This window comes from Chinchilla lanigera, unplaced genomic scaffold (assembly GCF_000276665.1).
Source record: "Chinchilla lanigera isolate Chin_1 unplaced genomic scaffold, ChiLan1.0 scaffold00030, whole genome shotgun sequence".
Lineage (NCBI taxonomy): Eukaryota > Metazoa > Chordata > Mammalia > Rodentia > Chinchillidae > Chinchilla > Chinchilla lanigera.
This window is the reverse complement of record NW_004955431.1, coordinates 4,869,906-4,896,870: the sequence shown is the minus strand read 5'-3', so window position 1 is coordinate 4,896,870 and position 26,965 is coordinate 4,869,906. Positions and strand designations below refer to the sequence as shown.

The window sequence follows — 26,965 nt, the reverse complement described above, 5'->3', positions numbered from 1 at the left end:
ACAAATAGAATGAGGCAGAAAAAGGTTAAATGCCTCATCGTGTGCCTCAGGGCTTACCTTGTGGCAGATTCTGTAACAGGAGCCAGGTCTTGCCATTTCCTGCCCGGTGCTCTTACCCTGAGCATGTTACACTTCCATAGAAGGTTAACATTTTTTCTTCATATATCTGGGCTCCACTGTTGCTCACAATGCAACAAAATCATAGATAGTTCACATTATCTCAACATTTCTTATCTGAGTGCATGAAGTCTGTTGTGGTCTAGGAGACAAAGAGTCACTATAAAGTAGAAATATTTACTTATCAAATGACAGCTAACGAAATCCTCCCAAATAATAAGATCCACCAAATATTATCATCATTTTCTCCCTTGTAGGATCATCTTCTTTGTCAGGTCTCTAGTTAATGACAAGATTTTTGTACACATTGACAATATGACACAAATACAATGCAAATCCTTTGCAAAGTGAAATCCCTCAACTTCAGAAGTACAGAATTCTATGACAGTGATGCAGAAAAGCTTCTGTGTTTAGTTCATAGTAAAAAGAGGAAAGATACAGTGCATTACATTGAATTAAGATTTGGCCTAAAACTGCCTCTGCACAAATTTTAAATTTGGCCTAAAGGTTTCTGGGTACATAATAAACTGTAACCTAACTTGATGTGTAAACAGACTGTAACCTAAATTGAAAGTATAATCTTATGACAAGTAGTGAAGTCTTAGCCAATCATAGCAGCTAGAAGTTTAGCCAGTCAGAGGCCAAAACACAAATTAGAACAGATAATTGGAGTTTCTGGTTTTTCAAAAATTTAAATTGTAATAAAATGAAATTTTGATGTGCTGTTTTAATTTTCAGTGGCAAATAAGGATGCTTATAGTGAGAGAGAGAGAGAAAAAAAAAGGAAAGTAAGAGCCCGGACTGCATTTAGAAAGCCATAAAAGTAGTTCAGTATGGACTAGCTCTCAGAGGTAGTAGGGAAGGTGATGACAAATCATAATGGGTTTAGAGATACAGAGCAAGTTTGACTTGCTGATAAATTAGATGTAATATGTATGAGAAAAAACAGATGAAGGGTAATTTATGGATATTTGTCTTCAGCAAGTGGAGGAGAAAAATATCCCTAGATATTTGTCTGGAGTGAAAGGAAGTAGTGTAGAGGATAGGCAATACCGAGAATCAAGAGGTCTATTTTGGACATATTAAGACTGGCAAGCCTCTCGGATGTCAAAATGGAGATGGAGATGTTGACAACCAGAGAGAAATATCCAGAGGACATAGCAAAAGAGTTTGCCAAAAATAATGAGTGTGAAATTAAAGGACCGAGAGGCTTCATGAAAAGTTAGTAAAGCTCACATACATTGTTAAAATGTTGACATGCATTATTATGTTGTACAAATATAAAGAATGGTATTTGTGCTAGTAGAAGTTTTATTGGCAAAAATTCATCCCCAAATTCTAATCACTTGATTTATTCTTAGTTTTCAAAGTAAGGTCCTAGTTACCATTATAGCCTACAGTTTGTTAAATATAAAGTATGTAATAAATGATTTTTCCATTTTTATTTTGCTTTTCAGGATAAAGTTGGAATGAAAGTTTTTTGCAATCTGCTATAAAATGTAAGTCGCCCACCATAAGTGGCCTTTTTGATATCCTGAACAAAGTACAAAAGGCCTTTTATAGTTTGAATGTGTCATTCCCAAATACCATTGTTGGCACTTATGGCTGAACACAACCAGGAAGGTGCTGGGGCAGTAAACAGCAGCGGGTCAACCTCTCTGAGACTCAGGATCCAGGCACAGGACTATAACAACCTGAGGAATTAATAGAGGAGGGAGGTAGATCCTTAGCACCCAGGAAGGGTCTGAAGGGAGAACTGGAGCCTACAGGAGAAAGGAAGAGACAGACCTCAACACAGAAAAAGGGGGTAGCAAACTGTACTTTCTCCCTAACTTCTGGCTTGCAGTATAAGAAAGGAGGCTCAAATCCACAGAGGCACAGTGGAGGCAGGTGACTCCAGAGACTTCCATGGAGAAATGCGGCAGTGGAATGGAGCAGTGGATGCTGTGAACTACAATAGGTGGTGAGTGACTCCAGTCCAAGGAACCCCTAGAGAGAATACTTGGCCAGAGGCCACTTTAGGAAGGGGCCAAATGAACCTGGCACTCAGAGAAGCTGTGGGTTAGCTTCCTTTCAGGGCTCCTAGTGACTGGGTAGGCACAACTTCTAGAGACACCCAGCCAGGGTCAGGAAGCCTAGTTAGAATGGCAAGCCTAGTTAGACACCCAGAATGTTGTACACTGAACAACCCAGGCCCCAACCCCACAACCAGAGGCCAGGATCAGCCTGAACTTCTGTGGAGTTGACAGCATCTGACCATATTCCTACTGTAGGCTTGCTGGGATTAGCCAGTACCACCTAAGGCAAAACCAGGGGGCACTGAAGTGAAAGAAATCAAAAGCCACAAGCTGAACATTCTGAATGGTAGCACAGGAAGTAAGAAAGCAGATAAATGAGGCTCTAGAGAAAGACAAATGAGTAAAAATTTCAGGGCTGAGGAGATAGCTCAGTGGCACAAGCACCTGCCTAGCAAGTGCAAGGTCCTGAGTTCAATTCTCAGTACCAAAGGAAAAAAAAAAGAAATAATTTTATATTCATAACAACTACAAGATGGGAATGATACGTTTCTGCCCAGCCTTGAACAAGACTTCCTCTTACACTTCCCAGGGTGAGCAAGGGAATCCCCAGTCAGCTCCTAAGGAGCCACTGAGCCCACCCCTCAAGCTCTGCCTCTAATCAGAGTCCTCATAAACTCCAGCCTCCTTTGTCTATTCCAGAGGAACCCTGTGCTGCATGCAGTCCTCTCCCCTCCAGGTCTGGAGTAAAGGCTTTCTTCTCCCCCGACCCAAGAAAAAAGAAAGAAAAGAAATAATTTCACAAATAACTGGAGGGATGATGACCACAGTGAAGGACATGGTTACTGAATCTAGAGTAGATACAGATGAAAAATAGAGGAGCTTAAGAAAGTAGTGGAAAGCATGAATAGTCAACATAGGAAAGAACTGGATTCTATGAAACAGACTCAGGTACTCAGGAAATTAAAAATTCTATTGAAAGTATATGCAGCAGAGTCAATCAATGTGAGGACAGAATATCAAACTTAGAAGACAAGTTTGTGGTTAGCAATTATCAAATAAAAGATTTCTTAAAAATAGTAAGGGGGGGCTGGGGATTTAGCTCAGTGGCAAAGCGCCTGCCTGGCAAGCGCAAGGTCATGAGTTCGGTTCCCGGTACCGGAGAAAAACCAAAAAAAAAAAAAAAAAAAAAATAGTAAGGGATCATGAAAAATCAATCCAACAGCTGCTAGATGATGCAAAGAAGATTAACATAAGATTGATCAAAATCAATGAAAAATCAGAAGATAGCACAAAGGGCATAAGAAACTTGTTCACAGAAGTAATGGCAGAAAACTTCCCAAGCACGGAAAAAAATTTGACATACACATAAGTTAGGATTACAGAACCCAAAGTAGCCATAATCAGAAAAAAACTACTCCACAGCATATAATAGTCAATATTCCAAAAATTTAACACAAGAACAGAATGTTAAAAGCTGTCAGAAAAAAGAAAGAAATCACCTATAAAGGAAAGCTCATCAGAATCACAGCAGACTTCTCAACACAAACCCTCAAGTCAAGGAGAGCTTGGAGTGAAGTATTTCAAGCCCTAAAAGAAAAAATCCTCCAGACCAGATTGATGTACCCTGCAAAATTATCTTTTAAGATTAAGGAGAAATATAATATTTCCATGACAAAGAATACCTGAACAAATTCATGACTACCAAACCAGCACACCAAAAGGTTCTGCAGAATATTCTTTTAAAAGACCACAATTTCAACAATCCCAATAGATTGAATCCACCAGGCAAGCTAAGCAGTTAAACAGAGGGAAAACACAGGAAACTAACAACAGGAAAATAATGTGAAAATAATAAGTCAATATATATTGACTATAACCATCAATGTGAATGCTCTCAATTCACCAATCAAAAGCAACAGACTGGTAGAATGGGTCAAGAAACAAGACCCAACAATATGCTGCATAGGAGAAACACATTTAACTAAAAAAGCAATGTATAAACTGAATGTCAAAGGATGGAAAGCAATACTCCATGTGACAGGAACCCAGAAAAAAGCAGGGGTAGCTATTCTATTTGCAGACAAAGTGGATTTCAAGCTCAGACTGATCAGAAGAGACAAAGAAGGTCACTACATAGTTGTTAAGGGAAAAATCTAAGAGGAAGAGATAACAATCACAAATGTATATGCACCAAATACCACCACACCCAGCTATATAAAACAAATACTAATGACATGAAAAATTAAATAAGCAATAATACAATTGTAATTGGGGACTGCAATACCCTACTGTCACGAATAGATCAACTAGACAAAAACTCAACAAGGAAATATCAGACCTGAACCAAACCTTTCAACAAATAAACTTAGTAGACATCTACAGAATGTTCCACCCTACAACAACACTCCACATTCTCCTTGGCTGCACATGGAACTTTCTCCAAAATAGACTACATATTAGTTCATAGAACATGCTTAAGTACATGCAAAGGAACTGAAATTATCCCATGCACATTATCAAATCATGAAATTGGAAATCAATGGCAAAAGAAAGCACAAAACACATGGAAATTAAATAAAACCTTCCTGAAAAACTAACGTGTCACAGATTAAATTAAAGAGGAAATGAGACAGTTTCTACAATTAAATGATAATGCCAATACAACATATCAGAGTTTATGGGACACAATGAAAGCAATCCTAGGAGGGGACTCTATAGTGGTGAAATCCCATATCAGAAAACAGAGCAAGCTCAAATAAATAACTTAATGTTAAACCTCAAGCTATTAGAAAAAGAAGAGCAAGTTAAACCCAAAGTATGTACGGGGGAAGAAAATTATAAAGATCAGAGCAGAAATTAATGTAATTGAGACTAAGAAGACAATGCAAAGAATTAATGAATCAAACAGTTGGTTCTTTGAAAGATAAAATAAAATTGACAAACCCTTAGCCAACCTTATCAGAGAGAGGAAAGAAAAGACTCAAATCCATGCAGTAGGAATGAAAAGACTGAAATCACATTGGATCCTGAAGAAATCCAGAAAATCATCAACATCTACTTTGAGAACCTGTACTTTAATGAGATGAGAAACACAGAAAAGGACAGCTTCCTTGATACATATGAATTACCAAAGCTGATATAATTACTAAGAAGATATAATAATTTTAAATAGCCCAATAGCAATCAATGAAATTGAAGAAGTAATTAAAAAGCTACCTATACAGAAAAGCCCAGGTCCAGGCTGGCCTGAATTCTACAAGAAATTTAGAGATTGAAAATGTAATTTAAAACTTACCAACAAAGAAAAGCCCAGGTCCTGATGGATTCACAGTTGAATTTTACAAGAAATTTAGAGAAGATGTAATGCCAATACTCTTCAAACTCTTCAATGAAACTGAAAGTGGAGCAATACTCCAAGACTCATTCCTGGAAGCAAGCATTACCTTAATACCAAAACCAGAGAAGAATCTAACTACAGGACAATCTCCTTAATGAACACAGATGCAAAATTCCTCAATAAGACACTGGCAAACAGAATGCAGAAAATCATCAAGAAGATTATACACGGTGAACAAGTAGGATTTATCCCAGGGACACAGGAATGGCTCAACATACACAAATCAATAAACATACTATATCACATTAACAGAAACAAAGACAAAAACCACACGATCATCTTAATGAAACAGGTAAAATACTTGACAAAGTTCAACACCCATTCATGATAAAAACTCTACCAAAACTTGGAATTGACAGCCTTTGTCTCAAGCTGATATAAGACATCTATGACAAACAAACAGTCAACATCCTATTAAGTAGCCAAAAACTGAGAGCTTTCACTCTAAAATCAGGAAGGAGATGAGGATGTCCATTATCACCACTCCTATTCAGTATAGTTCTGGAAACATTATCCAGAGAAATTACACAAGAGAAAGAAATGAAAGGAACATGGATAGGAAAGGAAGAAGTTAAATCACTATTATTTGCAGATGACATGACACTATAAATAGAAAACCCCTAAAACTCCACCAAAAGACTCCCAGATTTAATAACCAAATTTACTAGCATAGCAGGTACAAAGTCAGTATACAAAAATGAATTGCATTCCTGTACACACATAACAAACTCACTGAAATAGAAATTAGGAAAATAACACATGTTACAGTAGCATCAAGAATAATGAAATACTTAGGGACCAATCTACCAAACAAGTAAAAGACATTTACATTGAAAACTAGAGTACTCTTTAAAAAAAAGAGATGGAAGGGGATATCAGAAAATGAAAAAGATATCCCTTGTTCTTGGATAGGCAAAACCAATGCAGTGAAAATGACCATACCATACTGCGAAAACTGTTGTACAGATTTAATGTAATCCCAATCAAAATGCCAATAGTAAACCTCACAAAACTAGAGAAAACAATCCTAAAATTCATACAAAACCAGAAAAGACCTAGAATAGCAAAAAATAAAAATAAAAAAAAATAAAATTAGGTAAAAAGGCAAGGCAGGGGCATCGCAATCCCTGATTTGAAATTATACTACAAAACTACTGTGATAAAAACAGTGTAGGACTGAGGAAGTAGCTCAGTGTTAGAGTGGTTGTCTAGCATGCATAAGGCCTTGAGTTCAATCCCAAGTACCACCAAAACAAACAAACAAATAAACAAACAAAACAATGTAGTACTGGAAAAAAAAGATCCAAGGATCTGTGCAACAGAATAGAAGATGCAGAAATAATACCAAACACACTCAGGCACCTTATCTTTGACAAAGGGGCCAAACACCTTTACTGGAAGGATAGCCTCTTTCATAAATGTTGCTAGGAAAACTGGCTTTCCACATGCTGAAGATTAAACCTACACCCATATCTCTCATCAAGCACTGGATTAACATTAAAATGAATCAATGATCTAAATATTAAAAGAAAAACAATCTGCTGGAATATAAAATAGGTAAAACTCTTGAAGACATAGGCATAAGCAAAGACTTTATGAACAAAATCCTAATTGCACAGATAATATTACAAAGAATCAACAACTGGGATCACATCATATTAAAAAGCTCTTGCACAGCAAAAGAAACCACCAACAGAATGAAGAGATAATCCACAGGATGGGAAAAATGTTTATCAGCTATTCTCCAGACAAAGGACTAACTTCTATAAATATAAAGAACTCAAAAAAAAAAAAAAATCAGACTCCCCAAATTTAAATGCCCAATCCAAAAATGGGCACGTGAAATGAAGACACTTCTCAGAAGTACAATCAGTAAATAAACATATGAAAAAATGTTCAACATCACAGGTCATTTGAGAAGTGCAAATTAAAACAACATTGAGATTTCATCTCACTCCAGAAAGAATGACTATCATCAAGAAATCATGCTACTGGCAAAAAAAAAAAAAAAAAAAAAAAAAAAAAAAACACACAAAAAAACCCAGACCCAAGGATCAATGGAACAGATCAGAAGATGCAGAAACAACTCCAAACACATTCAGCAACCTGATCTTTGAAAACAGGACCAAATGCCTTCACTGGAAGAAAGATACCATCTTCAATAAATGGTGCTGGAAAAACTGGCTGTCCACATGCCAAAGACTGAAACTAGACCCATGTCTATCATCATGCACTAAACTGAAACCAAAATGGATTGAGGATCTAATAGTAAAACAGAAACAATAAATCTGCTGGAAGATATAATAGGTAGACCACTTGAAGACATAGGTTTAGGCAAAGATTTTAGAACACAACCCCAGTCACACAGGAATTATCACAAAGAATCAACAACTAGGATATCATCTTACTAAAAAAACCTTTGCACAGAAAAAAAAATCAACAGTGAAGAGACAATCCACTGAGTGGGAAAAAAATTTTGTCAAGTGTTCCTGAGACAAAGGGCTAATATCTAGAACATATAAAGAACTGAAAAAAAATCAGAGCCCCCCAAATACAAAAACACAATCCTAAAATGGGCATCTGAGATGAATAGGTATTTCTCAGAAGAGGAAGTACAAACGGCAAATAAATATATGAAAAAAGTGATCAGCATCACAGGTCACTTGAGAAATACAAATTAAAACAATGCTGAGATTCCATCTCACCCCAGGAAGAATTGCTATTATCAGAAGAACAACCAATAACAAATGCTGGCAGGGCTGAGTGGAAAAAGGAACCCTTTTCCACTATTGAGGGGAGTATAGACTGGCTCAACCTCTGTGGAAATCAGCATGGAGATCCCTCAAAAAACTAAAACTAGAGGTTCCATTTGACCTAGCTATTTCCCTTCTTGATATCTTTCCAAAAGAATTAAAAACATCATACCACAGTGATATATGTGCACTCATGTTTATAGCAGCACAGTTTGTAATAGCTAAATCTTGGATGTTCAAATGCCCATCAACCAATGAATGGATTTTTTAAAAACATGGGGTTTTTTTGTTTGTTTGTTTGTTTGTTTTCTGGTACCGAGAATAGAACTCATGACCTTGAGCTTGACAGGCAGGTGCTGTGCCTCTGAGCTAAATCCCCAGCCCCTTAAAAACATGGTTTTTAAAAAATATGATGGAGTATTACTCAGCCGTAAAGAAGAATAAACAAACAAGGCATTTATCGCTAAGTGGATGAACCTTGAGACCATAGTCCTAAGTGAAATAAATCAGACACACATATTTAAATGTCTCATTGTTTCTCTAGTGTGAGAAGCCCAAAGTGTAAATAAGGACCAAAATGGAGGATAGATATTGGGAAGTAGTAAGAAAATGTTGAAATGGAAGGGTAACAAGGGAGGGTGGGAAAAGAGAAGGAAGGGAAAAGGACAAAAAAGAGAATAGATAGAAAAAATAGAAAGGTTTTGTAAATAAGGACGGGAAGAAAATTGGAAGGGAGGGGAGGGGGAATAAAAGAAGATCAAGGTATATTATGACAGGTACAAATTCCCTATGATGAATGTGATATTATATCAAAAGTATAACAATAAAATTAATTTTATGACAAAACACATGCTAATGTGATAGTATTAAGAAATGGGATATTTAAGAGGTGATTAGGCCATGAGGGTTCCTCATTCATGAGTGGGATTAAGTCTTTTTTTTTGTCTTTCTGAGACAGGATCTCACTATGAAGTTCAGGCTGGCCTTGAACTCACTTTGTAGCCCAGGATGGCCTAGAAATCAAAATGATCCTCCTGCCTCAGCCTCCTGAGTGCTGGGATTACAGGCATGCGCCACCATGCCTGGCTCAGATTATGTCTGTATAAAAGTAAAAAAGGTTTCCTGCTACATTTGGTCTCCTTGCCTTTCTACCTTCTGCCATGTGAGATCAGCTATTCCTCCCTCCAGAGAACACAGCGACTAAGCACTATCTTGGAAGCCAAGATGCCGCAGACAGTGAACCTGCCAGTGCCTTGATTTTGGATATTCAGTCTCCAGAACTGTGAGAAATAAGTTTCTGCTCTTTATAAATTACCCATTCTGTAGTATTTTGTGTGCCAGCATAGATAAACTAAGAATCTCACAGTTGTAGAAACAGTAGGAACAGATACACTCCTGCACTGCTCAATGACAAGATACATTTTGAGAAATACACCAGTGGGTGGATTTGTTATTGTGCAAATATCACAGAGCATACTTACATAAACCTACATGGTACAGCTTACTATACCTATGTCATATACTCTTAAGCCTCAAACCTGTACAGCATGTATCATTACTGAACCAGGCCCATTTTTCTCACTACAAAGTATGCCAATCATTGAGACATCAACTTCTGCAAAAAAGAGTTTATTCATGAGGTGACCAACTGTGAAGATGGGGAAGTGAGTTTCAAATCCACTTTCCAAGGAGAATATAAAGGGGTATTTGTGGGATAGGGAAGCAGAGTGATCTAAGGCATGAGAAAAGGTGGGCCATAGGAGAAGCAATGAATGGAGTGTGCGTGTGTAGCCAATTTTCATGGCTCATCATAGAGTATGTATTTTGAAAATGGCAGAATTAGCATGATCTGAGGGTAGAGTTTTCAGGTCCCCTAATGTCAAAAAGTTCACCCACTGGACACTTGCATAGGCTCAAGTGGAGGGGTCAGTGGGCTCAGCAAAAGTGGCCAAGTCCCTGAAAAATAACAATTATCATCATAACCCATATGTTATAGGTGCCATCTAGAGCAAAGCTGGAGGGAGAGAATAATACATTGAACAGGTGTATGACCTCCAAAGTTTGTGCTTTTCAAAGTCAACTAACAGCAAGAAACTAAAAGCAAGTGAAGCTAGAGAGTTTGCTCAGGTTTTCCCTTAGTTTCATTACTGTGGTGAATATTGCAGGTGATTATAGCACAATAGCATTTCTGTATCTAAATACATATAAACACAAACAGGTAGAGTAGAAATGTGAAGTGATAAGAATTTTTCAACTGAAATCTTTCAGCTGAAAGAATTTTTTTTAGCTCTCTTATAATCCTTTATGGGACCATCATCATATACATACACAGTCCATCATTAACTGAAATGTTGTTGTGTGGTGTATGACTGTTTTCTCTTGGACAGCTAGTTTCCATTTTTATTAGTAGAATAACCTTCTACCTATCCTGGCATGGTTTATTACAGGAGCTAGAAGGTAATAATGTTTACTACTTTACTTTTCTAAGAGTTAAATAAATAAATGAATAAATGAACAGCACTCAGTAAAAATGTAAAGATGCTGTCTTAAGTATTTTATCTTCTATCTTCTACTAATTTTTCTCTTGTGCATTTAACTTGAGTAGGACAGACTTTGGAAATGCCCCAATGTTAACAGAAGGGTCTTACTGGCTGTAGTGTTTGCCATGATCTCTAGTGTCTAAGCTTGGCCTGTTTTGACAAATTTCCATGGCTTGGATGACTGTCACAAACATTCTGGAGGAGAGCAGTCTGAGATCAGAGTGCCAGTATTGTCAGGCTCTGGATGGGATGCTCTTCCCTGGCCTTTTCTTGCTGCATGCCCACCCAGATTCATGTCTCCTTTTATATGAACATGTAAATGGACGCTCATTATGGGGACTCTACTCTCATCGTCTCACCTAATCTTAATTACCTTCCAAAGAATCCACCTCTAAACACCACCCTATTGTTAGGATTAGGGATTCAACAGGTGGATCCTAGAGATGAACACAGACATTTAGTTCATCACTCAGTATCCAGCTGAGAATCCTCTTCAGATCAGAAACTCTCATACTCCTGGATTCCCAGGGTATTGGATGCTGACAGGTTACATCCAAGTTCCCCCAAGGACTTGCCTTTCCTGAGGAAGCAGCCTACCCCAAGGTGAGATCCCCTCTACTTGAGGAACGAGGAATTGGTGCCACAGCCTAGTCCAAGGGTAGAAGAACTCAGTCCTATTGCCTTGATCCAAGACAGCCCAGATGAATGATACCACCATGACAGCCACCCGCACTTGAGGCCACATTCTTTCTTCTTTTTCCCTTATTCGGAAACATTTTAATCTCTTAGAAAACAAAGCAAAATAAACAAACAAAAAAAATCCAAAACTATTTTGTTCCTTTTCACAGTAGTGCACATTTGAAGCATAATTTAGTTATGGCTACAAAACATCAGAAGATTTTTTTTTAAATGTATCTTCTCTGGTATTTTTTTTTTAAATTTTGTGCCCTTCTAGTCTTTAGTTGGCAGAAATGTCCCCCAAAAGAAGCTATTGTATTTAAGCCACATCACCAAAAACTAGAAAACAAACAAAAACTCACAAAAAATAGAGCATAATAGCCTTTTACTGATGTGTCTTGCAGATTGACATGACCAAAGTCAAGTTTTCATTTAATTTCCAATTCCCCCTTTAACAATAAGCACCAATTGAATATATGCTCTGAGAGCCACAAAATGTACCAAACATCTACCTCTTCAAAAAGAATGCATAAAAGTATTTTTAAGAATTTTTTTTTGTTTCAAAGGTGAAAAAAGATAAAGAAACTGATTCACTCCCTTACTTCATACATCCATAATCTAATCCAAAAACAAAATTTAAAAGCAAGAACTATTGCTGCAAGTTTGTATATGTCCATTTTCTCTGTACATACGAAATGCTCACTACTGAAGGGAAAAAAAGAATATAATCCATGGTGTCTGCTGATTCAAAGGGAAGAAACAAGGCTGCCATTAGTATTCCAAAACTGGCACTTGTATGGTCTGCTTTTATAACGTATATTTCTTTCTCTCTTCTGTTTTTCATATCCAAAACTTCTAAATGCTATTTTAGGGGCACAGCAGATTAGATTTCAGCACTTGGTGAACAGAATTCACAAGCTGTGACAAAATTCTGTCATCTTCAGGGTGCAATTTTGTTTATATACACTGTATGTATTTTTTTTTAGACTTGGCTGTAGTGGACTGGTTATGGTTCAAGTGGGACTATAGCAGTACATGGGTGGGGACAGTCATTTTGGGTATGTACACATTCATAGTCGGTCCATGGCTTCCAACTAGTAGCGCTATTTCCAAAGGTCTAATACACAAACTCAACCATCCGATGCAGCGGCTCCAACTTTGTCTCCTGCTGCATCCCAGCAAACTTCAAAAATTCCACCTGTTTCCCTATAGCTGTGAACTAGAGCACCTGTCAGTGTATTCCAGATGTGCACACATTTGTCAAAAGAACTGTTTGCCAGGTGTCTGCCATCAGGACTGAAAGCTACACTGTACACAGGCTCTTGGTGTTTTGTCAAAGTATGGATACAAATCCCTCAGTCTACATCCCATAACCTAACAGTAGAATTGAAGGGTGTACTTGCTAACATAAGATTGGCACTTGGGTTATTTGTCCCTGGTCCTGTTGGACTCCATTTAATAGTATAAATTTCTTTATTATGTGCTTGCAAATCATGGACGCAATTGTCTTGTTTCATACGCTGTATCTTCAAAGTCATGTCATCAGAACAGGAGGCCAGGGGATTGCCAGTTGGGTCCCATTTGATATCACTTACTTCATTTGTATGTCCCTGGGATGTTTTAATAGGTCTGTCTTGGCCTAATTTACAGACATGAATGCACATATCTGTACTACAAGAAGCAAAGGTGCTGTTGCTCTGCCAGTCAACATCCAATGCCGGTGCTGAATGAAAAGGAAACTGTTGCTTGGCTTTACCAATATGTGCATCCCAAATAATTGTAGTCTTATCTGGTCCAGCACTTAGGATGCAATTTCCTTTCTTAATCCATTTTAATGCAAAGTTAGGGCCTTTATGCTGCCCTACGGTGCTAGCAGGATCACCATCTTTAGTCCATATTCTGGCAAATCCATCATATGAACCAGTTGCTAGAAGTGTACCTTCACTATCCCAATCTAGAGATGTTACATCTTTGTTGCTTGGAACATCTTGTCCTCCTTCTCATATGCAATGTCTAAGTACCAACTGTGTGGAACCACTTGTGGTGTTTTCACTAAGATTCCATATTCTTGCTGTTGAGTCTCCCGAGCCAGATGCCAAGAGATCACTAACAGGTGCCAGGCACAGATGAATACTTCAGATTCATGGCCTTGTAACACAACTGCTTCATTAGGAGGGATTTCAACATCCCCATCTACTTCCATCATATCAGTGTGATTATTTGCTATAGTATGTGCTCCATTCTCTTCCCCATTTGCTGTATTTTCTCCATTTTTCAAAGATCCTCATTGGTTGGTTGCAGCTGCGGCAGCTGAGGCAGCTGCAGCCTGTTGCTGTGCTTTTCTCTGTAAGCTTGTTGTCTTGTTTGTACCACATCAGGCATCACAGCATCTATCAGGGGCAAAGATTCTATTGGTCCACCATTAAATAAGGTACCATCCTCATTTATACTAACTTCTGCCTCTACATACTATAGACCTTTCTGGATGATAGAGATCAATGCAGTAGGTGGGACAAGTGCACCATTTTTACTAGACTGACTTATATGGCTTCCTATACCAAAGGTAAATTCTGAATGAGAAGATCCTGACTCTTGTAAGTATCTATATACCAAGAAGTTGACCTCATCACTGCTTAAACTTATCGTTATTCCCACTTAAACCATGAGGTCACAACACAGGACATAATCCCTGTATATGATGTTGCTGAATTCCAAGACAATCACCAAGCAGCATGATGTAAGAGTCCTGGACTGAGTCAGGAGGCCTCAGTTCTAGTCTAAGACTTCCGTTTCCTCATCATTGGCAGTGCATTGATGTGGGGATGTGCAACTGAATATCCAGCGCAGCCAATCACAAGCTGCTGCTGCAGCACATGGGCAATAACTTTGCCCATGCCACACTTCTGAGCCCAACTTTAAAGCACGCTGCCCACTGCCTCCTGCTGAGGACTTGGGTGCCATTGCACCCCGTGAGGCCACATTCTGCCTCTGTCCTATCCCTTAAACTTTTTGCATGGAAATCTCTGTTGCAGAGCCTATTTCCTGGGGAACCCCAAACTAACACACTAGTAGATCTCTTTAACAGCACATTCTAGTAATAAATAACCAAATTAAAATTAAACCAATTTCTTTACATTTTGTAGGTTGAATCGCAGTATAAAAAGCAAACATCATGGATAATGCCCAAAGTAGAGAATATACTATGGGACATTCCCAGGGCTGCTTGTATGCGCTTTGCCATGTTACACATCCATTTACAAAAGAGAACTTTAGGTATCACATGTCTTTGGCTATTGCAGGAAGTAACCTCTTTGCTTATTATAACTGATCCTTAATGAATTACAATAAAAAAGAATCATGTTTTTATTCCATTATGCTAGAGTTTATTTGTGCTTTTTAAAAGATATATGACAACAGGAAGACCAATTGCAGGCTGGGTATTCTTGGAAGAAAGGAAAAGTAAATTGTGAAATGAAATAGCCATTTCAGCAACACTCCAAAAGAATTCCCCAGTAGGGGATATGTGCCTACATCTAGAAAACAGGCCTTTGATGTTGAGTTGATTTATCATACACATAACAATCCACAGATCATAGATTCTTTCTGCTGATTTATTTCCATCATCATAATTTATTTAGCCTTCACTTTTTGTGATTCTTTAGAACCATTAGTAAGATTTTAAAAATAGTACTGTGGAGGCAGGAATTCACAAAGAATGCTCAGGTTTTCCTTTATCTCTGTTACTGAGGGAGCTAGAGTTCTGAGTTTGGCAAAGTCCAAAGTATTTTTTTTCATAGCACCAGTATAGACTAAGTTACTGTTCTGCTTTGTATCTACATGTCCCCCAAAGCTTTAGGAGGTGATTGGATCATGGGGATGCTATACTCCTCTGAGAACTAGTCCACCAATGAGGTCATAGCTAACTGTGCTGTTAGGAGGTGGGGGTCTCATCAGAAGAGGTCATTTTGCAAGCCTGGAAGGTAAATCTCCCTCCCAGGCTCCTCTTTTTCCTCTCTGCTTCCTGGCCAATTTAGGAAAGGCAATTTTCCCCTATCATGCACTTCTGCCATGCCATCCTGCCTTGAAGCTAGCCAACTATGGACTAAAAATGTGACCCCAAAGAAGCCTCTACTTCTTTAGATTGCAGGTGTTGGGTATTTTGTATTTTGTCCCAGCAATGAGGAAAGTGACTGAGAGAGATTTTGGTATGAGAGAAATTGGGTTGTTGTTATTTAGAAGCCTTCAGCAGTGGTTTGCCAGAGGAAAATCAATGGAGGGGTTTGGAAAGGTTTGAGGATGGGGGCTGGAGATGCCCTAGAATGCTATGAGTTGAGGTTGATGGAAGGTTCTTGTCCAAGCTTAGAAAATCAGAATGCAGATAGAAATGCAGCTAGTAAAAATAATGCTCAAGATATTTCAGTAGGAAACAGACTCCAAAACTTGTCTACACTTGCTCATGTACAGAGACTTTGCAAGACTGAGATCAAGAGCAATGGATTAATTAATCTAGCAGAGGAACTTTCAAAGCAGCCTAATGCTGAAGCTGTCGTTTGGGTGTGTTTTGGGACTTATAAACAGCTGTACAGTGAGAATTAAGAGCAAACAACACAGCTGTATGTTTTTAAAAGTTTTGAGTTTCACCAGAAATAAAGCTCCTATAAAGTTTTGGTCAAGGAGAGTTGCTGCAAAGATTAGCATTAAAAGAAGGCAAGTATGTTAGAGCAGAAAACAGAAATGAAGCCTTGAGGGGTCACGAAGACCCCACCTGTCACAGGCTCAGTGGTGCAAGTCTGTAAAGTTGTGTTTTGAGACGAGATTCCCTCCTCTAAGGCACTGGGCTTGAGAAGGGCCACCTAGGGAATTTGCTCACTGGAATTCATTTTACAGTGCTCAGCTATCCAGGCACTTGGAGGCCACTGTAGTCATGAGTCAAAGGGTCCTAGCTAATGCTCAAGCTAGTGACAGACTTTGTGGTACTGGCTTTACAGGCATGCAAAAAAAAAAATATTGTAGGGACAGGGAGGTTTCCACCCATATTTCAGAGAAGGTTTGGGAGGGAAGATAGCATGTCCCTGAGAGGGCAGTGAATGAAGTTGTGAGTGTGAAGTCAAAAGTGCAGTGGAAACTCCAGTACAGTTGGAGATACCAGAGGCTCACAGATAAGAGATTTAGAGGGGCTCACAGCTAAGAGTTTGCCTGAAATCTCAGAGGCAATTTTGGATTTGGGCCTTTCAGCAATGCTGAAACTGGCAACTCTTAGAGAGTAATTTAATGCATGTTGCATAAAGAGATGCACACGAGTCTTTTAAAGGCCAGCAGTGGAATGTTATGGTTTATATCTACATGTCCCCTCAAAGCTGCATGCATTCATAGACTGAGATTTTTGGGAAGTGATTGGATTTATGGGAGTGCTATACTCACACCAGATTCATCCACTGATTCGCTTAGAGCTAAATGTACAGTCAGGAGGTGGGACTTGGTTGGAAGAGATGTGCTACAAGTGGTATGCTCTGGAAGGGCATAATTCCCATTCTGGCTCTTCTCTTCCCTCTCTGCCTCCTGGCTTCCATGATGTGAGCAAGTCTCCTTTACTGAGGCCCTTTCATTATGCCATTTTGCCTTGGAGCCAGATCACCATGGATTGTAACCATAAAGCAAAATATACCTCTTCTTTAAGTTATGGGTGCTGAGTCTTATATACCAGTGACAAGAAAGTGCCTAAGATGCTAACATTAAAAATTCTTTTATTTTTAGCCCAGCCTGGTGGTGCATACCTGTAATTCCAGCACTCAGGAGGATTGTGGTGAAGTTGAGACTAGCCTAAACTACATAGCAAGACCTTATGTCAAAAAATAAAAATAAAAAAACCAAAACAAACAAAACCACAAAACAAAACTCTTATTTTGAAATGACTATTTCTCCATTTATTCCCTTTAGATCTTTGAACTTTGTCACTTCCTGTTAAAAATCATTTTTATTACATGACTATAGAAAAATGGAAATAGGATAAATGAAAAAGAAAATTTTCTGTAAATCATGAACCACATACCATGGTAGTTTATCTCATTTTAGACTTTTAAAAAATACTGTACATAAAACATAATTTTTAAAAAAGTACTCATATCACTTTATAATTTAAATTACCAATATGTGTACTAAATACTGTCCATTTAATAAAATTAAAACATTATTAATAGATGCATAACATTTTATAGTGTGACTATATTATAACTTTTTAATTAATATCCTGCTGTTAAACATTTACATTGTTTCATTACTTTACTTATATAAGGAATGCATTAATAGACATACTTATTAATAAACCTTTGTATAAATAGTTGGTTATTTCCCTAGTACAAATTCTTAGAAGTGAGATTTCAAAATCAAAACATATATATGTGTTTAAAATTTTTGAAAACACTTAACACTAAATTGTGTTAGTTTATATTCCCAACAGCAGTGGCTGAAAATGCCCTTTTATCACACCCTTCTCACCCTGAGTATAACATTCTTTTTCATCTTTGCTACTCTAATAGATGAGAAGGATCTTGCTTTGGGTTTTTATTTTTTAACTTCTTCCAAGCCTGCTTTGTTAAGGTTTATTGGCCATATATATTCCTTCTTTTGTGAACTTCTTTTTCTAAATTTTATTTTAAAGAGAGTAATAAATGAGAAACAAACAAAGAAATAGAACAGTAGCAGCATACCGGTATCGCAAACATAAACAAATCAAAGCAAGAACATTCAAAGTGATACAGAGTCTCAAGACAAAATAATATGAATCAACAGTGTTTGTTACATTACATATTGCTATCCTCAACTACATTGCTCAGATTACCAGATGTAAGAATGAAAGATTGCTCAAACCATTATAGGGAATAAGAAAATAATTCTTTGATAAAACAGTAGAGCTAATACAGAGTTTCACTAGACAAGATGATAGGAGTTCACCATTGTAATTCCATTGCCTATTGTTACCTTCAAATCAGTTGCTCAGACCACCAGACACAAGCATGCATAATTGATCAGAACATAAAAAATTGTAATCATTAACTGTCCTTCTTTTGTGAACTTCTTATTTGTGTCAATTGCATAAAAATACTGTATTCTAATATTTATGTTATTAAGTCTTAAGAATTCTATCTATACATTTATCATACATATAAGTGCATTCTATATACAGAATTACATATATCATATACCATTCTGGCTGTTATAACAAAATATATGAGAGTAGGCAATTTATAAACAACTGAAATAGTTTCAGAGACAAGAAAGTTCAGATCAAAATGCCAACAGGTTTGCTGTCAGCTCTTCATAAATAATAGTAACTTCTAGCTGCCTTCACAGGCAGCATGTTAGTTACTTTTCTCATTGCTGAGACAAAATACCCAACATTCAAAGTTAAAGGAGAAAAGTTTTATTTAGCTCATAGTTTGTAGAGGTTTCAGTCCATATTCAGCTGGTTCCAAAGTAGGGTGGCATGGCAGATGGGCAACAGTTCAAGGTGGCAGAAGATAACAAAAGCAACAAGAGTAAAAGGGGTGGCAACCTTCTTTTCCTCCCTTACACTGTATGCAGGTTACCCACCCTATGGTGGATGGAACACTCATATCATCTTGTGCTCTCCTGTTGCACAGGCTCAGGATGTTTACAAAGTGAGGACCTTGGCCCTCTGCTGAGTCACTTAGTTAAGCTTCTAAACTTCTCAAATTGACACACTGAATCAACCTCACAACATCCTAGGTGTAAACAGCCAGCCTAGGGCATGTCCTCTATACCCTAGGATATAGAACTGCTGAGTCATTTAGTTAAGCTTCTAGACTTCTCAATTTGACACAATGTATGAAACAGTACAGGGCAAAGGGGTGAAAGGGCTCTCTCAAGCTTCTACCTCCCAACATCATTGCTCTGGGGATTAAATTTCAACATAGGATTTGGGTAGTGGGATACAAATATTCAAATTCTAGCAAGCATCTGTTCATGTGTTTTTTAGCCATTTATACATCTTCTTTAAAGAAAATTCTATTCAATTTCTTTTTCATTTTTGGATAAAGTCACTTATCTTCTTACTGTTGAGTTGTTAGAATCCTTTATATCTCTGAATATAGGTCCCATAGGATCTGAAAATATTTTCCTCTATTCTGTATGTTGTCTTTGTGCATTCAAGGTGGTGTCCTTTAAAGAAATCTAAGTTTTTATTTATCTATTTTTTATTTTGTCATTTGTGTTTTCAGTATTACATCTAAGAAACCATGGCCTAGTCTGAGGTCACAAAGTTCTACCTTTTCTTTTAAGAAATGTACAGCTTTGGTTCTTACTTTTCCATTTATGATAACTTTAAATTAATTTTTGTATGTACACAGCTAGTTGTCTCACACCTATTTGTACACATTCTATGCATGCCCATCTAACATTGGTTCTAATAATTTTAATGAATTCCTCTATTTTTTCAAGTAGATAATGTCATGCACATGTAATAATTTTGATTTCTCCTTGACAATATTTATATGTATTATTTTGACTTCAGATATTAAAAAGTGCTGTTGATCATAACAGCTTCATATTTTTCTTCACTTTTTGGGAATGTTTCAAGTTTTGCCTCCACTAAGTTTAACACTTACTTAGTAATAAATGTTTCTCAATATCTACTTTTATATTTTGCTGTTACTGATACAAGATAAAGAAACATGGCATTATTATGTAAGTATATATAGACAGGATAGCTAACACAGTTGTACTACTGTCTTCTATTGCTCTACAGAAAGGAACAGTTAATGATTACTTGTTTGATCAGTCTTGTATGTCTCTATTTGTTTTCCTGAGAAACCATTTTTAAGTTATCAATAAGTAATACAACAACCATGATTAATTTCCTACAACTTTGTCTGTAACTCTGTTTTGTTTGTACTGTTCTTCTGCTATTTTATAAATGGATGTCTGTCTGTTAATATTTTTTCCTTCTTGGGGCTGGGGATTTAGGTCAGCGGCAAAAGCGCCTGCCTAGCAAGCGCAAGGTCGTGAGTTCAGTTCCCGGTACCGGAGAAAAACCAAAAAAAAAAAAAAAATTTTTTTTCCTTCTTTTAGTTTTGAAAATTAAAAAAGGAAACACGGCATTACTATAAAATCTTTTTAAAATTATATTTTAAGAATATATTGTTATAAACTCCAATTGCATAGGAAATATTACAAAGAATCAACAGTTGGGATCATATAATAATAGAAAACTTTTGCATAGCAAAAGAAACCACCAACAGAGTGAAGAGATAATCCACAGAATTTTTACTAGCTACTCCTAGAAAGACTAATATCTAGAGTATATAAAGAACACAAAACAGACACCCAAATTTAAAGACCCAATCCAAAAATGGGCATTTGAAATGAATAGACACTTCTCAGATGAAGAAGTACACACAGAAAATAAATATATGAATACTGTTCAGCATCACATGTTGTTTAAGAAATGCAAATTAGAACAACACTGAGATTCCATCTCACTCCAGAAAGAATGGCCATTCTCAAGAAATCAACCAATAACAAATGCTGGTGAGTCTGTAGAAAAAGAAACTCTTCTCCATTGTTGGTGGGAGTGTAAATTGATGTAACCAATATGCAAATCAGTATGGAGATTCCTCAAAAACTAAAACTAGATGTTCCATTTGACCCAGCTATTTCCCTTCTAGATATCTTCCCAAAAGGGACAAAAGCATCATACTACAGCAATATATTCACACCCATGTTTATGGAAGCACAATATGTAATAGTTAAGTCTTGGAAACAGCCCGTATCCCTATCAATGGATGAATGGATAAAGAAAATATGGCTTTTATATACAATGGGGTACTACTCTGCCATAAGAAGGATAAAGGAGACAGTTTTAGGTAATGCATGCACCTTAAAACTATACTTTCAAGTGAAATAAATCAGACACATTTGTTTACATATCACACTGTTTCTCTTGTGTAGGAACTGAAAGTGTAAGTAAAAACCAAAATGGAGGATAGATATTGGTAGGTAGGAAAGAAATGTTCACATGGGAAGGAGAACAAGACAGCGGGAAGAGGGAAAGAAAGGAAGGGAATAGGGATAAAAAATTTTAAAATGAATGGAAGGAAAGCAATAGAAACAAAGTTCAGTAAATTCAGTGGGGAAGGAGGATTGAAGGGAAGGGAGGTGAATGGGTAAAAAAGAATTAAGATATATTATGTACAGGTGCAAATTCCTCATGATGAATGTGATCATTATATATATAAAAATGTACCAATACAATCAATGCAAAAAACAATATATTGCTATAATTCCTACTTGAATATGGCTGTTATGGTTTGAATATGTTCCCCAAAAGTTCATGTGTCAAAAATTTAATTTTCAAATTAATATGTTAATGGTAGCTGGAGGTAGGGCCTTTGGCAGGTACTTGAGATTAGATGAAATTACAAGGGTAAGGTTCCCATGGTGGCGTGGGGGCTTGGTAAGATGAAGGCCTGAACTAATATATTTGTTCTTTCCCATCATATGACACCTTCTGCTGTATCATGACACAACAAGAAGGTCCTAGGCAGATGCTAAACACATTCTAGGATCATGCTCTCGTATTTCCCAGCCTCCAGAACCATAAGCCAAATAAATCTCTATTTTTTGTAAATTATACAACCTGCGGTATTTTGTTATAGCAACAGGTGGATATTTATCAAACAGTTCATTTGACAAGGGTTTTTGAGGAGTGTTTTCCTAAAACAATATTTATCCAGGGTATTTTGTTATTCTATTTTTTAAAAAATGTTCTTCATAAATGACATCAATTTCCTTCAATCTGAAATAGTTTTATTTTAAAAGTAAATCAGTTAGTAAACTTGAATAGATTGTCCAAAAATACTATGCAAATTCCCAAAGGTAGAAAGTGATGCATACATTGGAACAAAGTCTTTGCTGTCTGGTGTTTGTGGCTCAGTGATAGTGTTTGCCTGGTGTGGCCAAGGCCCTGGGTTTGATCCTCAGCACCAGAGGAAGAACAATCTCCTTTTCAGCACAGTTCCTTAACTACTTTCTTCCATTAGACAGCAGGGATTTTTTCTTAGTACTAGCGATGGAGCCCAGGACCTTCATACTGAGCTACATCCCCAATCTTTCTTTATTTTGAGACCAGGTCTTGCTCAGTCACTAAGTTCCCCAGGCTGGGCTTAAACTTGAGATTCTCCTGTCTCAGCCACCCACAATGCTGGGATTACAGGAGAGCAGGTTTTTTTTTTTTTTTTTATAAGCCTGTTATCTAATACACACAAGCACACACACACACGCTGATAGATATATGAAATATATGCAATATGTATAAAATATATCAACTGTTTATGTGAGCAAAACAATGTGCTAAGTAGTCCTAAGGAGCCCAGTTCAAGACTAAGACCTGAAAGGGGAGAGGAGAGAACCTGAAAACACTTTTTGGTATTTTTTTAATCGCGTCAATTACCTGTTTATTTAAACTCCAAATGCATTGTCTCACCAAGTTACTGCAAGAGATAAACCTAGAACCCATACTACATTAACTGCTTAAAATATAAATGTTCAATACCTCACTTTCCTCTGTCAGATGGCAAAGAAGATAAAAATCCCACATTCTGGAGAAGCAGCAGATCAAAAATACAAAATTATAAACCAGAGTTCTGTACAAAAATGTCCTAAGCTTCTTCAATTAGACGGGAGAAGCCTAAATAAATCAAAATCATGGCACAAAAATAGCTTAAAAGCTTTTTCCTAAATAAACTTGTGTAATGCTGTAAACAATTTAGAAGAATCTCTTGGAAGCACGGGGCACAGTGACTGTGAGCCGGCTGTTTGGTGCAGGTCTGTGTGGAGTCCCTGCAGCCCATTGTTGAGGGCAGGGCGGTGGAGGAGGTGGTGGTTGACATAGCTCTGGCAGTGGAGGAGTACGGGGGAGAAATGGTAGGGATAAGAGATTAAAGCAGGGTAGTAGGAGAGGGAGATGTGCTGATTCAAGCAAACCAAATTCACAAAAGTGTGATTTTTAAACAGAATGCTGTTTGTTTATTAACTAGCAGAGGAGGGATCTGGGAGTTCTATTCACTATGCATCCCATTCTGTCATAAACTATACTTAGGATGTGTTTGGCCAATAAATATAGCTCTGTATGTCCTACACCAGTAGGTGTCCTACACCAGATAGTGAACCTTTTAGAGCTCTCAGTGATAACAAACAGCTGGCTGCGGCACATGTGCCATAGGTTTGCCATCTCTATCATAGGCAGGGTTGGACGGACCCTGATGTATGTTATTCTTTCTCTCAATCTCTCTCTCTCCTATCCTGTCTATCGGTTGGTCTCTCTCTCTCTCTCAAATTTTTAAAATAGTGCTGGGAATTAAACCTAGGACCTTTGCACTGAGTTATCATTTTCAGCTTTCTTTTCTTTGTTTTGTTTTGTTGGTTTTTTTTGTTTTGTTTTGTTTTTTGTTTTTTTTCCGGTACCGGGAACCGAACTCATGACCTTGCGCTTGCCAGGCAGGCGCTTTTGCCGCTGAGCTAAATTCCCAGCCCCTCTTTTCTTTGCTTTCTCTTCTCTCTTTTTTCTTTCTTTCTTTTTTTTTCTTTCTTTCTTTCTTTCTTTCTTTCTTTCTTTCTTTATTTCTTTCTTTCTTTCTTTCTTTCTCACATTCATTTTAAAATGGGGTCTTGCTCAGTTACTAAGTTGCCCAGGCTGAACTCAAACTTGGGATCTTCCTGCTTTAGCTTCTGTGTTTGTCTCTTTGTTCTGGTTTCTTTTATTTACACATCACCCCAGTGTTGCTCTTCAGGCAAAGTTTCCCGCCCTCTTCACGCTCTCCGGGAAGGGAAGACTTGGAGGCAATAATAACATCACAGCCAGCTGCACATAGTCTGAACTCCATGATGATTGTTCCAGTGCACATCTGGCCATGGGTCTGCTGTGTAGCATCAAGTGTAATGTAGTGCCTGTCCTCCTCATCTATGAAAATGGGAATAATGGCAGTACCAACTTCAGCTAGTTACCATGAAGATTAAATGAGTTAATTCATGCTGTAACTAGTACATTTAGAACACTTTAAAAATATTTCCTATTAGTACTGTGGCGACTCTTGTCTACTTCTGTGGATTTGTTATTTTTTTGCTCAGAGAGGATGAACTATTTTTAATCCTTTGCCCAAATTAAGGGGAAAAAGGAAATAATAAGTGAGAGACCAGTTTTTGATGCTGAAAAGTCTGAAACATTAAATGTTTCAAAAAATGCAAGTACAAGAAGAATAAAATGTAAATGCTCAACACTTCACAAACAGCCAGTAAATACAAGTGCTCAACATCTCTGGCCATGAGAGAAATGGAAATTAAAACAACGTTGAGACTCCATCTCACTACAGAAAGAATGCTTATCATGAAGAAGTCAGATAATAACAAATGCTGGAGAAGTTGTGGGGGCAAAAGGAACCTTTCTTCACTGTTGGTGGAAGTGTAAACTAGTACAACCATTATGGAACCTAGCACAAAGAGTTCTCAAAAACTAAAAATAAGAATGCCATTTGACCCAGCTATTCCTCTTCTAGGTATCTTCTCAAAAATGTTAACAACATCACATGACAGTGATCCATACACACCCATGATTATAGCAGCAAATTCATAATAGCTAAATCTTAGAAGTTATTTGTATGTCCATCAATAGGTGAATGGATAAAGAAATGGGCTACTGATACACAGTTGAGTACTATCCTGCCATAAATACAGCTAAATTTGAGTCATCTGTAGGAAAATAGGTGCACCTTGAGACAACGTATGTGAAATAAATCACACATACAAACAAATATCCCATGGTTTCTCCTATATGAAAAACCCAAAGTATAAATTAAAAAACGAAACAAATAAAAAATAGATAATAGGAAACAGAGAGGTAGACCTTTTGCAAATAGGAAAGGGCCAAGAGATAGTGGGATGGGGGAAGGAGTGGAGAGGGAGAGGAAGTAAAAAGAATTAAGATGCACTATGTACCAGCTCCCCACAATGAATGTAATCATTATGTGCTACAATCATACACTAATAAGAATAAAACAATTTAAAAAGAAATGCAGTTGTGTTATTTTCAGATGTGAATATATTTTTCAACCTCAAATACCTGAAGAATAAAAAATAAATGAAGTAACTTTTTAAAAGGTAGAATAGGCCAGGTGCGGTGGTACACGCCTGTAATCCCAGCACTTGGGAGACTGAAGCAGGAGGATCACCTCAAGTTTGAGGCCAGTCTGGGCTACACGGCCAGCCTGAATACACAGTGAGATCCTGTTTCAAAAAAAAAAAAAAGGTGGAATAAATTAGAAAGAGGAAATTTAATGCTAAAACGCAATTTATAACAAGTATTTCTGAAGCACCTAGCATCTACTTCCTACTGTTACCTTTCTTAAATCTATTTGCAACACAGCAGCCAAATAGGCTGCTGAAAGGCTGAGGTCTATTCATGTCACTGCTGTGTTCAGAATCTTTTCACCTTGTTCAAAACAAAAGTTAGTTTCCACAGTGTTCTAGAAGACCTTATGTAGTCTGCTCACCTCCTTCCCCAACTGACCCTTACAACTTGATCTCATTCACCATGTTGGACTCTGTACTGTTCCTGAACCATGCCCTGCATTACTGCCTCAGGACCTTTGCACCTGTGGTTCCCTCTGCCCAGGAACTTGTCTCCTTCAATGTCTTATCTCCCTCATGGCCTCATTCAAACATCACCTTTCTCGACCATCTTATTTGAAACTCTAACTTCCTCCCCATGCTATCACCTCATATTTCTCTCTCCACAAGAATATTATATATTTGTTGACATATTTTCTTTATAATGGTCCCACCCTCCCTCCCTGCAATAGAAGCTCCACATGACAGAAGTCCTGATATGTTCTGTTCACTGCTGAATACCCAGCCCTCAGTATAGTGTATGGCAAAACACTGTTGAATGGATGAAGGAATTCATGAATGATGCTAGGTATTTACATATGCCATCTCATTTATATCCTTCACTAACACTTTAATTTTCATAATAGTATGCCACTAATGGCAGTCATTATTATAATTATGTATTTCCATATTCAACAATTGCTATTTCCTAAATTTAAAATGGACTGAAAAGATTTTTAACTTCTTTTTGTTTTGTTTTGAGCCATTGGCTCATTAAATTGCTGAGTCGCCCAGCCTGGGCTCAAACTCAGCCTCCTGCCTCAGCCTCCCAGAGAGCATCACCATGCCTAGCTAACCTTCAGTTCTTAAAGCTGGAAATTTGAAAAGCACCTTTTACCATGTGGATGTCTTTCATAGGCATTTGACAGGAAATTCAAAGGGAGAAATTGTGTTTAACTCTTAACTCAGTATAAATGCCATATATATATATCATTTCTGAATTAAAATAAATGATGAATTTTCATATAAATTTAGATGGGTCTTTCCTGTTCTGACATTAATTCT

General features: G+C 37.4%; 1 protein-coding gene and 1 pseudogene across 1 annotated transcript in view; both read right to left on the bottom strand.

The window, feature by feature from the left end:
* The window catches only part of Wdfy2 (WD repeat and FYVE domain containing 2), a 277,243-nt gene that overhangs the window by 189,777 nt on the left and 60,501 nt on the right, over positions 1-26,965 (bottom strand). The gene's annotated exons all lie outside the window — the stretch shown is intronic.
* Positions 12,184-25,975, bottom strand: LOC102013961 (annotated as a pseudogene).